The 8,820-nt window shown below is 33.5% G+C and overlaps 1 non-coding gene across 1 annotated transcript; it reads right to left on the reverse strand.

The window, feature by feature from the left end:
* Window positions 1-395: 395 nt before the first annotated feature.
* Window positions 396-503, reverse strand: LOC121204342 (small nucleolar RNA R71). Its single transcript, XR_005899269.1, has one exon. It is a non-coding gene; the product is annotated as a small nucleolar RNA R71 (small nucleolar RNA).
* Window positions 504-8,820: the final 8,317 nt, after the last annotated feature.

Raw genomic sequence — 8,820 nt, forward strand, 5'->3', positions numbered from 1 at the left:
TAATATTTGATTTGAATTCGTTTGAACTTGGGGATTATAATTCGTGCATACAGTGTGATTAATAATTTAATATATTTTATTTTACGAATAAGATCTATGGAATTATGTGAATGTACGAATACTATGTTTTTCTTCGGTAATACCTCGTAACCCCGCCGGCGACGGACGCGAGTTAGGGGTGTTACATGAACCAACACTTGAAGCGGTTCCTACAAATTTGTGACTCCTTCAAGTATTACAGAGTATGCGACGATGCTCTACGTCTTTAATTATTCCCATTCTCATTATTCCATAACGTGGTTGATTGGTTAAACTCGTTAGAACCGAGTTACATCACCACATGGAACGATCTAGCGAAAAAAATTCTCCATAAATTTTTCCTAATTAGTCATACCATTCCTTAGGCGAGAAATTACCAACTTTAAACACTACGAAGGTGAGTCCCTATACAAGGCGTGAGAACATTTCAAGACTATGCTAAGGAAATGCCCACACCATGGACTGCAAGCGTGGCTCCAAATACAATTTTTTATAATGGTGTGGACAAACACGTCAATTGTAGCTTAGATGAAGCATCCGACAGATCTTTCATGTTCCACATGTACGAACGAGCCTACAAAATTTTTGAAAACATAGCCATGAACTCGTACATGTGGCCCAATGAGAGATTTATGTACAGACCGAAGCCTCTAATGTTGAAAGTGGTGAATGAAGATAATGGTGATGATCGATTCCAACAAATTCTTGAAAAACTTAACCATTTGGAGATGTCTATCAAGTCGACAAAGGTGGAGCCACATTCTGAAAACCAACTGGAAGAGGTGAGTTACATAGTTAATAGGGGCTGATATCCCTATTCAAATACCTATAATCCTTGTTGGAGGGATTATCCGAACTTTAAATGGGAAGGTAATTAAGGAGGTGCAAACCAAGCACAAACCCGACAAAACCCTCATTATCAAACTATACTAATTCAACAATGAACCATAGGGAACAACCATGCTGCATGTGGTCAAATATTTGATCAACTAGAGGGGGAGATGCAAACAATGAAGATGGACATTCGACAAGTCCAAGAGACATGCGAACGAATCGAATCTCGAATAGATAGCCTCTATGACAAAATGAGTCAATTGATGACAATGTTTCAAAAAAAAGGGTCAACATCTCCCTAGTAATGTGGAGAACAACCCATGGAGAGATGGGAAGGAGCACGTGTGACAGTCCTAAATTGACCTTAGTCGGGAAATGGTTTCGGGACGACAAAACCTAGTCAAAAATTTTGTAAAATATTAATTTCAGTGTTTTTGTTATGTGAATTACCTATTGTGAAAGTTGGGTGGTCTAATTTAGTTAATTGGATGCTAAATTATTTAGTTGGGATTTGATTGTATAAAGGAAAATTTTAGAAGTCTTTTTCTTAAAGTGGCCAATTGTTAACATGGCTAAAATGTGGGGCTTGCATGTCAATTAGACCCTTTTTTTTAGTGGACGGCAATGATGAAGGGAAATTTGTGTCTTTGTGCTTTTTATATTAGTAAAATAATGATAATTGGTTTTATAATATGAAATGAATAAAACATAAAAACTGGTCTCATCTTCCACTTTCTTTATTTTTCTTCACCGTTTGGAAAGAAAGAGGGAATGGAGTTTTAGTTTTCTTCCATATTTGTTCTGCTGGAAAATCGATTGGAAGAAGGCTTGGTGTCACATGCATGCAGGAAAAACTATGATTTTAGCTAGTTAGGTAGCTGAAATTTCAAGTAACTTGGTAATCCATCGAAGAAGAAGAAGAGGGCTGCAACAAAAAGAAAAATGGAGACGGTAGAAGGTAGGAGAAGCGAGAAAATCTTGGTAAGCTTGTTGGTTCTTTAAATTTTTCTTTACGATATTAACTGTGAAAATTTCAAGTTTGATTTGTTGTGGTTTTATTTAAGACTACTAATGTCCAAATTAGGACACTTGATATTGATAGAATTGATGAGGATTAAATTCGTTCTTTGATGTCTGAATGTTAAATAATGCTTGCTGTCCAGATTGAAATTATGCTAGAAGGTTGAACAATTGTTGTTCAAATGGAATTTTGGAGTGTTTAATGGACTCCATGTTGCTAAAATTTACATGAATAGAAATTTCTAAGCTTAAATTGTAAGAATTTGAGTTGTGTGGTTTAAATTGTCAAAGATGCATTTGGCAATTGATTATAATTTGTTAAAGGGTGTAAAGTATTGATAGTTCTAAATGGTACATAGTTAAATGAAGATGGAAGCTTGATAAAATTTTATTTAGAATGGAAGTAGGAGAAATTTGTATTTGGCCATGTTGTGATGAGTTGAATTTGAATGATTGATGCTTTAGTTTATAAATGGTCATTAGATGAGTTTTAAACTTGTTAAAGTTTGATAATTTGGGGGTGTTAAATTGGGGAAAACGTGTAATAAAAAAATGGGTTGATAATGTTTGTTTGTTAATTGATGTTTGCACCATTGTCGAATGTGCTTAACATTAAGGCATGATTTAGTTAAATGTTAACTAATGGAAGAATGGAATTTAGCTTTGCCGTACCTGAGTTAAAATGATGGAATTAGTAGGAAATGGGTATGAGCTTGTCAAATTTTTGAAATTAGGACCTTGTGAACTAAATGATATTCGGCAATGGTACTTTTTACATGAGGAATTCTGTGTTAATTGTATTAAATAAGGTTGAGGTAGTTGCCGAATGTGTTTATAATTAAGTAAGGTTAATAATAGAGTAATGAGTGGCTAGTAGAATCTAGTTAGTCTTCTTGTTGTATTCGGCCATGAGTTTGTATAATTGGTTTGTAATAAATTAAATTTGTTTATTCAAGCTCAAGAGCTTAGGGAGTCTAATTCGGATAAGAGAAAAAGCTACCTAATCGAATAGTCGATCTGTAACCGTTCGACAACTTCCGAGGTAAGTTCTTAAGTATTTGAGTTTGATTCCTTTGTAAGTTTTAAGTTTTTAAATGGGATGAATATGAATTAAGTATATACGTTAAGGTCAATAACTTTTCTAAATGATGGCATATATGATATTATGTTTTAAATATGTGAATGAGAACTTTACAGAGTAAATTTGTATAAATCTGCTCGGGACAGCAGCAGTAGCGTGTTTTGGAAAAATTACCATAAATTGTGGGAATTGAGTTAAAGGCTGAATAGATTATGTAATTAAAGCTTGATGCGTCTAGTTTCGTATAAAAGAAATCGTGTAAGTAAAGGGGTTGCCGATAATGAGATTTTTTTTAAAGTTGTGTGAGACAGAGTCAAAATGGCTCCGAAATCCCCTGTTCAGTATTTGGAAAATCATTATAAATCGTACAAAAATGATTATAAGATAAGATTTAGATGCTTAGACTCCTTAATAAGTCTAGTTTCAAACAAAATAAACGAAAACATATTTTGAATTATGTACAATGAGAAATTCAGTTCTTAGTGAAGAGTAGTCAGAATAGTCAAGCAGTAAAATAGGGGAAACTTTAAGAAAAATCTGGTATTGATTAGCCAAACCAAAAATTCTGAAAATTTTGTGGATAGAATATATACGAGTATATTTTCATGAAAAATTAACGGCACATCATTTGGAGTTTCGTAGGTCCAGTTACAAATAATTTAATGACTGTTGCTCAGGAAAATAGCTTGTAGAGAATTTGTGATTATGTTGTAAACATTGATAAAACTTGTTTTAGTTGCTCATAAGCTATTGATTAAACCCATACGTGAATTCTAATTTGTGACATTATAAAATGATATATGAGTGTTAGATGGATCTTTGATATTAAAATTGTGAAATTGTAAGTTTATAAGTATTCGAATATGAAATGATAGTATGGCTTGAAATGGAATTATTCATTGGAAAATGATAGATGTAGATTCAGCCAAGACAAAGTGTATACATGAAAGTATATGTGGGATATGAAGTATATTTGGATAATTGTGATGTGAATATATGAAAATTTATATTTTGATTCAGGATTTTATGTGATGAATGTGAATGTGTATATATGAGATAAGGTCGAATGGCCAATGTGATGAACGTGAAAGTGTATATATATATTGTGGCCAAATGACAAACTGTGGAATGTGTGTTTTATTAGATATTTGATGAGGCAAATGAATTACAAATATGATAGTCGATGTGAATGCTGTAACATGTGAATAAATATGCATGAAACTCTGTGATGTAAATTCGGGATTTAAGACCCGATGACTATATGTGGTGACTATGTCCGGGTTAAGACCCGCTGACTTCGTGTGGAGATTTCATCTGAGCTAAAGGTCTCGCCGATAATCCGAGTAGAGTTTAAAGCTATAAGACTTCGCAATAAGAATTGCTTATAAATATATTCAATGCGAAAGGTTAAACAGGTATGTACTCCGAGTCTATATGTGAGCTTGATTTGATCTAAATCATAAGGTAATTATGTGACGCATACGTGAGCAATCTATGAGACTATTCCTATGATTATGTGGCATCGGATCAGTGTGAAAGGTTATGTGAAATTATACAATATATCTATGTTACATGAGATCACTTTTAGGTGAAAGTTTATCTGCCTATTGTATATGATGAGATGTGCATATTCGGTAAAGGGATGATATACCCAAAGGAAGAGTGAAATAAAAAAAAATACGAACATCCATATTATAATTTGATTGTTATCTGTTGACACTGCTTAAAACTTACTAAGCATTGTAATGCTTACTCCATTTATTTTGTTTCCTTTGTTTTATAGATCTCATTTGGAAGCTACAGACTTGGGGATCGTCAGCAACTTGTTACACTATCACTATCCACTGCTTGGTACTGTTATGTTTTGGGTTATTTTATGACATGTGTAGAATAGACTAGTGGCAGAAGAATATTTTGGTTAATGTATATAAGCCATGCGAAAATGGCATCTTTTGAATGTGTACTTATAGAAGTTTAAATTGTATCCCTGGCTTTCTTTAGTATTTATCTAAAGGAATGTTCTTTATTTCTTTAAAAAAATAATAAAAAAAAATTTCAAAATTTTTACTGTTCTGATATGAGTTTCAAGTCCGGTAATGCCCCTTTACCTATTCCGGCGACGGATACGGGATAGGGGTGTTACATTTTATTGGTATCAGAGCTACGGTTTAGTCGATTCTAGGACTAACGTAGCACGCGTGAGTCTATTTATACATGCCATAAAGTGATAAAATGATAGTGTGATGATTTTTTACTATTAAAATGTGTTTGTTGTATTGTAATGAATCCTGATCCCGATCGAGCTGTAGCAAGCTTCTGACTATGAGAATTTGCGATATAACGTCACTTGGATATGCCTAAATTATTAAGTTGATCAGGTACGTATCATGTACTCGTATTTGAATTTTGATTTGGATTGAATTATAAGGGTATAAGTGATGCAATTTTGAAAGAGTGTTATGACTATAAATGTGATTTTTGTATGTGGCTATGGAACTGGAAGTTGAATGGTCGATAAGCATGTTGTGTTTGTATTCAAGTAATGTAAATGATATACTAATGTGTATTGTTATATATGTATATGTACATGAGAATTGAGAGTTATATATCCGGGCTAAGTCCCGAAGAGCATTCGTGCTGGTGTTATATCCAGGCTAAGTCCCGAAGAGCATTTGTGCTGGTGTTATATCCGGGCTAAGTCCCGAAGAGCATTCGTGCTAGTGATATATCTGGGCTAAACCTCGAAGGCATTCGTGCTGGAATTATGAGGCACTGTGTGTGCAAGCTCTTCAACCGAGCACTATGTGTGCCAGATCAGTAGTTGAGGCACTATGTGTGCGAGTTCTTCAATCGAGCACTATGTGTGCGAGATTGGTAATTGAGGCACTATGTGTGCGACTTCTTTAATCGAGCACTATGTGTGCGAAATCAGTCAGTGGGCACTGTGTATGCGAAGTGTGTTTCATGTATGACCTCGTGTGAGACGATGGCATTGATTTGTAATAGTAAGTAAGACTTAAAGAGAAAATTCGTTAAACGGACTAAACACTGGTGAACTAATTAGAGTCGAAGATTATACAACATTGTGCTAAATTGGTAATGAAATAAGTTCGAGCATTAAATTGACAAGGTATGTGATATATATATACATTATAAATATGAGATTCTCGGTATATGCAGTTATATGTGCTATTGTGAATAAACACTATTTTGTTAATCATGTTCAAGAAATTATTTCGATTAAGTTTCGACATTTGAAAGTTGGTAAGAATTTCTGATGAATGGTGATAATTTTGGATATTTGAGTTATGTGCTAGAATAAATCTCATGCCAGTATATTATATTAGGCTTTATGCTTATTCGACTGTATAGGGGTAGCGTTAACTATGAAAGAATGTGCTAAATGAAATAAATGTTCAGGTACATGGAAGTTGATTTTTCCTTTGGAAATAAGTTAAGTTAAATATTGATGCAAGATGTTAACATAATCTTGTATCAGCTTATATATGTTGCTGAAATTGAGAATTTAAAACCTTCAGCTACTGTATCAGTGGTTACTTGAAATAGCCGAAGATAAATGATAGTATTAAATTCTTATTGATAGTGTTTTATTGATGAATGGGTGTGTGAAAGATTATCTAAGTTATATGTATATATAAAAAAAAATTTAAGATGTTAAATGAGTGTTGTCATGAACCAAATGAATATATATATTTGAGTTATTCAGGCCTTGTGCCTAGTAGGTTTGGGACCGGTGAATTGTATACTAGGCTAATAGCCAAATTAGTTGATGGCTGTCAAGTTTATTTGGAACTTTGGGTTAAGTAGGCTTAGAACCTGTGTGTGGGGTTCGAGCCTATGCCTAGTAGATTCAGACCGGTGGGTTAAATTGTGTTATACCTATGTGCGTTATTACCGAAATGAAAAGTAAGTGAGTAAATGTCAATTCTGTGGATCTCTGTGATTTATTATGATCAAACTAAGAAAGTTTTGTTAGTTAAAGCACTGAAGCGTAAGTTCGGAGTTGAGGAAACTAGGTGGGATCTAGAGAACTCAACGAGAGAAAGTTACCCTATCCTATTTGCCGGTAAGATTTTCGAGGACGAAAATCCCTAAAGGGAGGGAGAGTTGTGACATTCCTAAATTGACCCTAGTCGGGAATTGGTTTTGGGACCACAAAACCTAGTCAAAAATTTTGTAAAATATTAATTTCAGTGTTTTTGTTATGTGAATTACCTATTGGGAAAGTTGGGTGGTCTAATTTAGTTAATTGGATGCTAAATTATTTAGTTGGGATTTGATTGTATAAAGGAAAATTTTAGAAGTCTTTTTCTTAAAGTGGCCAATTGTTAACATGGCTAAAATGTGGGGCTTGCATGTCAATTTTACCCTTTTTTTTAGTGGACGGCAATGATGAAGGGAAATTTGTATCTTTTTGCTTTTTATATTAGTAAAATAATGATAATTGGTTTTATAATATGAAGTGAATAAAACATAAAAACCAGTCTCATCTTCCACTTTCTTTATTTTTCTTCACCGTTTGAAAAGAAAGGGGGAATGGAGTTTTAGTTTTCTTCCATATTTGTTCTGCTGGAAAATCGATTGGAAGAAGGCTTGGTGTCGCATGCATGCAGGAAAAACTATGATTTTAGCTAGTTAGGCAGCTGAAATTTCAAGTAACTTGGTAATCCATCGAAGAAGAAGAAGAGGGCTGCAACAAAAAGAAAAATGGAGACGGTAGAAGGTAGGAGAAGCGAGAAAATCTTGGTAAGCTTGTTGGTTCTTTAAATTTTTCTTTACGATATTAACTGTGAAAATTTTCAAGTTTGATTTGTTGTGGTTTTATTTAAGACTACTAATGTCCAAATTAGGACACTTGATATTGATAGAATTGATGAGGATTAAATTCGTTCTTTGATGTCTGAATGTTAAATAATGCTTGCTGTCCAGATTGAAATTATGCTAGAAGGTTGAACAATTGTTGTTCAAATGGAATTTTGGAGTGTTTAATGGACTCCATGTTGCTAAAATTTACATGAATAGAAATTTCTAAGCTTAAATTGTAAGAATTTGAGTTGTGTGGTTTAAATTGTCAAAGATGCATTTGGCAATTGATTATAATTTGTTAAAGGGTGTAAAGTATTGATAGTTCTAAATGGTACATAGTTAAATGAAGATGGAAGCTTGATAAAATTTTATTTAGAATGGAAGTAGGAGAAATGTGTATTCGGCCATGTTGTGATGAGTTGAATTTGAATGATTGATGCTTTAGTTTATAAATGGTCATTAGATGAGTTTTAAACTTGTTAAAGTTTGATAATTAGGGGGTGTTAAATTGGGGAAAACGTGTAATAAAGAAATGGGTTGATAATGTTTGTTTGTTAATTGATGTTTGCACCATTGTCGAATGTGCTTAACATTAAGGCATGATTTAGTTAAATGTAAACTAATGGAAGAATGGAATTTAGCTTTGCCGTACCTGAGTTAAAATGATGGAATTAGTAGGAAATGGGTATGAGCTTGTCAAATTTTTGAAATTAGGACCTTGTGAACTAAATGATATTCGGCAATGGTACTTTTTACATGAGGAATTCGGTGTTAATTGTATTAAATAAGATTGAGGTAGTTGCCGAATGTGTTTACAATTAAGTAAGGTTAATAATAGAGCAATGAGTGGCTAGTAGAATCTAGTTAGTCTTCTTGTTGTATTCGGCCATGAGTTTGTATAATTGGTTTGTAATAAATTAAATTTGTTTATTCAAGCTCAAGAGCTTAGGGAGTCTAATTCGGATAAGAGAAAAAGCTACCTAACTGAATAGTCGATCTGTAACCGTTCGACAACTTTC

Source organism: Gossypium hirsutum, chromosome A07, assembly GCF_007990345.1.
Source record: "Gossypium hirsutum isolate 1008001.06 chromosome A07, Gossypium_hirsutum_v2.1, whole genome shotgun sequence".
NCBI lineage: Eukaryota > Viridiplantae > Streptophyta > Magnoliopsida > Malvales > Malvaceae > Gossypium > Gossypium hirsutum.